This window comes from Nicotiana attenuata, chromosome 2, assembly GCF_001879085.1.
Source record: "Nicotiana attenuata strain UT chromosome 2, NIATTr2, whole genome shotgun sequence".
In the NCBI taxonomy this organism is placed as follows: domain Eukaryota; kingdom Viridiplantae; phylum Streptophyta; class Magnoliopsida; order Solanales; family Solanaceae; genus Nicotiana; species Nicotiana attenuata.
In genome coordinates, this window is record NC_031990.1 from 7,674,749 (window position 1) to 7,682,103 (window position 7,355).

General features: G+C 40.3%; 1 long non-coding RNA gene across 1 annotated transcript; it reads right to left on the reverse strand.

The window, feature by feature from the left end:
• On the reverse strand, positions 5,591–5,995 carry LOC109222659. The gene is made up of 3 exons (XR_002067439.1): positions 5,952–5,995; positions 5,736–5,861; positions 5,591–5,630 (listed from the first exon to the last, which is right to left on the reverse strand). It is a non-coding gene; the product is annotated as an uncharacterized LOC109222659 (long non-coding RNA).

Sequence of the window (7,355 nt, forward strand, 5' to 3'; positions counted from 1 at the left end):
CCCGGGGATACGTACCCGAAGATGCCCTCACATTCAGCGAGGAGGACGCCGAGACCCTGTCCCAACCTCAAAACGATGCACTGGTAATCTCTTTCCTCGTAAATACGTTTCAAATAAAATGTGTACTTGTGGATCCAGGTAGCTCGGCCAACATTATCAGGTCGAAGGTAATAGAGCATCTCGGACTGCTAGACCAAATCGTGCCCGCCACTCGAGTCCTCAACGGATTCAACATGGCAAGCGAGACAACAAAAGGAGTGATCACTCTCTCGGTCGGCGTGTCCGGCACGACCCAAAATGTCAAATTCCATGTCATCGGAGGAGACATGAGGTACAACGCCTTGTTCGGACGACCGTGGATACACTGCACAAGAGCAGTACTGTCCACCCTCCACAAGATGATGAAATTCCCGAAAAAGACAGGATTAAAACCGTCCACGGGGAGCAGCACACTGCAAGGGAAATGTTTGCGGTGCCCGACGTGGCATCGGAGCCAATATCTCTACTCTCTAGAAAGCCTAAGGATAATCAAACTACATCTATGGCTAAGCCCGATTGAACACAGTAGAGGACCGTACCGAGTCCTCACCACAAACAACGGAGGCGTACCAGACCTCGGAACATCGCCAAACGCATCCCGCGATAAGGTATAACCATCTCCCTTCTCGATTTATATTTTATACTAATCCTTTATACATGCACTTGATCAAAGCAGTCAAAAACGCACGTCCAACTCGAAGACCCTAAGGTTTTAAAGGCATCCGTTGCACTCTTTTCCTTTGACCGAGCTTTTTGTCCCGAAGAGGGTTTTGCCGGCAAGGTTTTTAACGAGGCAACACCTATATGCTACCTAAGGGGAATCCAACAAGTCTTCAAGGCTTCTTTTGCTATCAATCACGAATGCCAAAGGACATCCTTTCGGAAGATCATCTGCTCATAAGAACCAAGAAATGCCAAACAAGGTCCCAATGAGGAAATGATGTACCTGACCAAACGATCAAATGAACTGTGTCCGCACAACCGCGCCCCGATGGCGGAGGCACATGTCAAATAATCAAAGAATGCTTTTTGCCTACATGATTCATGCTCCAAGGAAACCCAGTGCTTTTTTACCAGAACGATCCCTCCATCAGAAAACGTACCGAATACTCGGAGACTAGCATCGATAATTCGGCACCCGCATGACCTCAGGGTCGAAACTCCAGTCTAAATATGCCCTCAACGAGGCAGCACGAAGATCATTAACTATCTCCAAAAAGAAAGCGTCCCGAATACTCGGAGACTAGCGCCAAAGAGCTCCGCATACCCACAACCCCATGGTCGGAATCTCCAAAGTCGTAAGCCCTCAATGATGCAATCTCAGGCTCACGAGTAATGGCTCTCAAGCCAAAACGAACTCGATGACTCGGAGACTATCGCCAATCGCCATTCAGCAAAACACCCGAGGCCGTAAGACCCCGAGCGGGCAGACTCGATCTTGTAAAACTCCCGCGAAATAACAACGCAAACTGTAAGACCTTCAAGCAAGGCATGAATCATACTTGCACTAAGTATCATCAAAAACTGTGAGACCTCAAAAGGCATGAAAGTTTTGTAAGACCTTATTACAGGCATAAATTCAATCTCGAAGTTCAGGATATATATCGAATTTGTAAGACCCCTAAAAAGGCATACCCTCGATATAGACGCCTAAACTACTATACTCCGGACCAAAAAATGGCTCCGGCCAAACATAAATGACTACGGTGTACGGCTGCACCAGCCAAACTAACGCGACTCGGGGACGCCCGATCGTCGCTACAAAATCATAGTCCATTACTTCGAGTCTACTTCCAAAAGAACCGATTAAACAGGCTACCCTCAACAGGCAAAAGAGCTTTGACCATGTCAGCTCTAAATCATAAGGCTTCGAGCTACTCCGCCTACGAGCCAAACCTTCCGAGGTGCTCGAACATCGCCGCTAACGACTGGAAATCGAGGTTCTTCCCGAACCGACGACAAGTAAGGCAAAATCATTGCAAAAGTCCTTAATGAGAGGAAACTAAAGCCTACATATGCCTAAGGGCAAAGCGTAAGGGCCATTGTCACCAGCCTAACGAGCCTCAGGGCCACACATATGCCTAAGGGCGAAGCGTAAGAGCCATTGTCGCCAGCCTAACGAGCCTCAGGGCCACACACACGCCTAAGGGCGAAGCGTAAGAGCCACTGTCGCCAGCTTACATAAAATATAACTTTAATCGAAGGCGTAAGAGCCATTGTCGCCCGCCAAATACAAATGTAAAACTTGAGGGTCGACTGAGCTCGAGTCGTAACCCGACTCAAAGACTGGATCCGAGAGAGTTAAAACGTAAAGGCCACCGGCCCATGCTAACATGAAAAGCTTGAGGGATATATGAGCTCGAGTAAAAACCTGACTCAGAGACTCTACCCGAAATAATTGAACAAAAGCATAAGTGCTCAAATGCCTGCTTACTCCAAAGGTCGCACCAACCAGGCGCATAAGAGCCCCCGGGCTGCCTAATGAGCCCCAGGGCTGTATCACGGATCTGATAATTCTCACCGACTCTGAAACCAATCCACCTGGCCATAAGCGAAACAAAAGGGGGAACAGAAGAACAAAAAAGCCGCAAAAGGTTTTTCTATTAAGGTACATACACGGAAAAAGACATTCTCCATCTACATACATGCTCTAAAAGAGTACTACATACGGGATGGCGAGGTCTATGCCCCACCCCCGAGAGCTAAGGCCTATCGACCTCATCTTCACTCTCCTCGGCATCGGACAGGAGTAACTGATCACCGCGCTCGTCCGCCCTCGCTCGTGCCAACTCTTCCGAGAGAACAAATCCCTTGACACTGATCTCCTCGAGAACCTTTCTCCGAGATTTGCAACGAGCATATTCTTCGATCTTCTCTCCACGATCAAGGACCCTCTTCAACTCGGCTTGGGCATCGGTAGAATCCTTCAAATGAATCGCCATCTCCTGATCGACCTTACACTACTGAAAAATTGGTCTATGGTAACGGTTGGAAAACTGTTCCAACAGACAGCAAAACCGTTGCCATAGGGATATTGGAACGGTTTACAGACCGTCACATCATCCGCCGTACCCATAGGTCTACTGGAACGGTTCTTGCAACGGTTTGCATCGCCGTGACAATAAATAAGTCTATCGCAATGGTTTTCCCTTTCTCTGTTGGAACGGTTATTCTTTTCAATTGGAGCGGTTCAAAACCGTTACTGTATTGTTTATACAACGGTTTTTAACCGTTACCATATTATTTAAAGCAACACTTATGTAAGCTATTGCTACGGTTATGTTGGATATAGCCATGGTTTCTTTAGGCTATGGTAACGGTTATATTTGTATTTGGAACAGTTTATGGGACCAATTGCAAAGGTTTACATTGTCTACTGGAACGCCATTTCTGTCCTATTGCAACGGTTCTGGTAGGCTATTGTATCAGTTCAGTTAAAACCAAAATATAGCACCTGTTATAAATAAATATTTATACATATAATAAATTATAATAGCACTAAAATTTAAGTACATAATAAAATGAAACTATTAATAATATAAAATTATCCATAAAGCAAATGTTCTACCCCATGAGTGCATAAGTTTAGTACATTTCAAAAGAGTAAATAAGTTTCAAAAATGTTGGTAACAAAAGATTCCTAGAACATTCATCTATAACAATACAAAATTCATTTCAAGTAAGGTCTAGTTCTTCATCGTCTTCATCATCAATTTCTTGATCTACTCCACCTGCAAAAGAGGATAAATAAAGTTATTACCCTTCAACAGAATCCGGTCTAAGAATACTCAAGCATTTAACTGTTTTCGTTCTTCTTTTACTGATCCAACTTATTCATCTCAACAAACTATACGCAACATTATAACAATCTGATATTATTACCAAAGACCAAGACTTTTAAACTATCAAGCTATGATGGCAAAGTAAAGAATAATTCATAAGAAGAATCACAAACATAATTACAAAACCAGCACGAAACATCAACTATTTAAACCGTTCTTTCAGCTGATCAATGACCATTGTTTGAGCGCACACCTATATAAAGCGAGAATATACAACTACACCATAATTCATCATGCCAAACTTGGTTTCATTTCTTTGAAAGTGACAGTATTCTCAAAATGGTATATGTCTACTAAGATTTCGAAAGTCTTATTCCCTAACGATGCAATATAGCCGAATACCAAGTCACTTATAAAACCCATAGACATCTGGTCATCAAGGGTCAACAGAGTACAGACTCATTGACACATCATAAGCTAGAAACCCTGATTATCCCTAGTACTGGCAAGGACAAGCTAGCTCACACTTGACTAGAGCTACAAATCCAAGTAGCAATTTGAAATATGAAAACAAAATCGAAATCCACTATAAGAACAATCTGACACTCTAACCTAATACAAAATTCTAAATGTACCAATGTTCTACACAGATCTAGAGCTAATGGAGGCTCTAAAACATATAGGAAGAGAGTGAGAACCACACATCACAAAATTCACTTGCATATGCAGCACGAAGCAATATATAAATCAGCAATCAATCAGCTATACATCAATCTGAAATTATTTAGAGTCGGCTATCATTCTCTGTGTATGTTTTGCTATATTCTAGTCCATCTCATGCCAAAGCCAAATAATTTGCCTTTTAAGATAAATGAAGGATTCTCTACAACTAAAAATCTTCCAATCTCACACTTATCCTTATAGTGACATATAAGTCTCTAATCCACCAGATTCACCGACAACCAACAAAGAATTTAGAAGTTGACCTAAGCCCTTATTTTCATTGGACAACTGCACTACTCCAATCTCATTTCATCGGACAATCAAATGGTGTTTATAGCCCTTATTTTCCTATTAATCCTTTGAATTGGTTCAACTACACCGGGAATCCTCCAAATCACACAATGGTTAACATTGGTACAAAAGTTTGGGTACTTCCTTTTAATACAAGTGTTGAGTTAATCATGCAAGATACAAGTTAAACAATCAGATTATCGTGATGAGATAGGCACAACTGATTAGAATTGCTAATGATATTGGCAAAGTACATCAAGAAGATCTTAAACAAAAGAAGCAAAAAGTTCCAACACACAGACGTTGCATCTCTACCTTTTAAATTCAGGTGAAGTTGATTGTTATAATATTTGGTACGTACTGACCTTGATTGTTACTACCAGCAGATGATCGACTGTTTAGTTGAACAACGGCTTATTGTGCAGCGGAAGCATTTACAGGTGAACGTGCACTGAACCTTAACATGTCAGGATCAAGTCGCAAATCTAGGTTCAGAAGATGAAGTCGTGCGATGACAATCATTGTAATATTTTGTTCCATAGCATCCTTTTGTTCATTCAACTTTTCATGCATTCTTTGTTGCATCCTCTCTTCCATTTCCTCCATTTTTTGCTGCATCCTCTCATCAAAAGATCCAAGATTCCCTTTTTGCCCTTTTAACACAGTCTTGGTAACCCCTCGTCTATACAATCTCACGCGACCTGGATGTTCAGGTCCCACGACAGATGCAAAAGCATCAATTGAATGACTGTCATCTTCACTTTCCTGAGTAGATTGCATTCTCTCCATTTCAGCCTACAAACCAAATGCGAGAAAAAAGAGTTTTAAGTAACTAAAGTTGAATCAATAATTAAGAACAAATAAATAAGCATGACAAACTTTAAATTAGAAATTTCGTACAATTTTACTAATCGTATTGTCATATGAGCTTTTGTATACGCGGCCAAGTTTTCTTTTTCTTGTAGCCACAAACATGTCCTTACTTGATACAGTATCTGAAGTATCAGAGATTTCCTTCTTTTTTTCCTAGTTACATGAAAACAAGTATAAGAATCTTTCCATATAAAGTTAGCAAGTTCATAATATTAAAAAAATAAGAAAGATAAAACATCAAACCTCGCGAATTAGAGCAAAAGGTGTTCTGCCAGCTGTGTGTGGACACTCAACTTATTTTGATTCACTATATTGGTTTCGGTCATTTTCTGCAAATAAACGAGTCAACCAAATAGCAACCAACAGTAATTAGTCTTGCACATTAGATACTAAAACATGTGAAAAGATATGACAACAGTGATGCTATATTACTATGTGATAAATACTAATATTTGCAGAATTACATATACTAAAAGAGAATGCATACTGCAGCATCATCTTAAAAAGCAGCTAGCTTATACATTATATAGAATATCACAATGCAGAAAAGAATATGACAAGTTTATACTATTGAGTAGCATTTTTCGATGATTCCCTATAGATATATGTACACAGATATGCATTTTGAGATTGAAGGGACATGTGTATCTCACAAATTGGGATCATTTTTCATGCAGGTGCACAAGAGCGAAGCAACATCAGATTATACTTTATTTCAGCCAGAAGATTAACTTGTGCCTCTACAAGTGAGATACAGACAACACAAGACAAAATTTCCTGTACATGGATTTTACTCACTATGGACTTTATAGGATCTTATTGGAAAACCAAACAGGATTGTGGTTTTACAAGTTTTAAAATAAGTCACTGGTTCCTTATTTCCATGGTGGTTATTATATTATTAAAAGAGTCTATAGAGTTTTCCACAAGAATGATTAGAATTTTGTTGTGGCCCTTATTGGTTCTAGTTTGACCAATATATTTCCTATCCACTCTCTAACAAATTAATTAACTTGACTGAAATCTGAAGTTGAGTTTCCAAGTATGATGATTGCTTGTTCATTTTTCTATATAATATATAAGCTAGCTGCTTGTAATGCCTCAAATTGAAATGGTTGGACTATAAAATGATACCAGTAAGACAGGGCAACTACTACCAAGGGGTGGGTGACAATGTGACTGACTAAACTGGGACTTAAAAAGCTATGGCAAGAAGTCAGAACAGTTCCTAAGTGTGACTGACTCACCGAAAACTAGACTGACTCACTGAAGACTAGACAAGAGATTCTGGATGTAATTACCTTGTGAGGATCGGAGTTCTAATAGTTAAGAAGATCCTTAAAGTGAGATTACAGAACATCTACTGGCCTATTCTCCATTCGAAGCTCATCATTCTCATAGGCTGTGAAGTGGGTTGTCTTCAATTGACTCTTATACTTTCTCCAAGCACTACAAACTGATTCAAAAATCCATTTTTTCACCTCGTCGGGAATGTCATATTTTTCCTACAAATTTAGTGCAATTGGGTTAGTGTAAGAAATAAGAAATATCATCCATGTTTATTGGACACTGGCAACTTCATACCTTGATATATTTCCACATATCATCTTTTGTGTCTAGTTTCCTCCAATTAACTACATTAAGAGG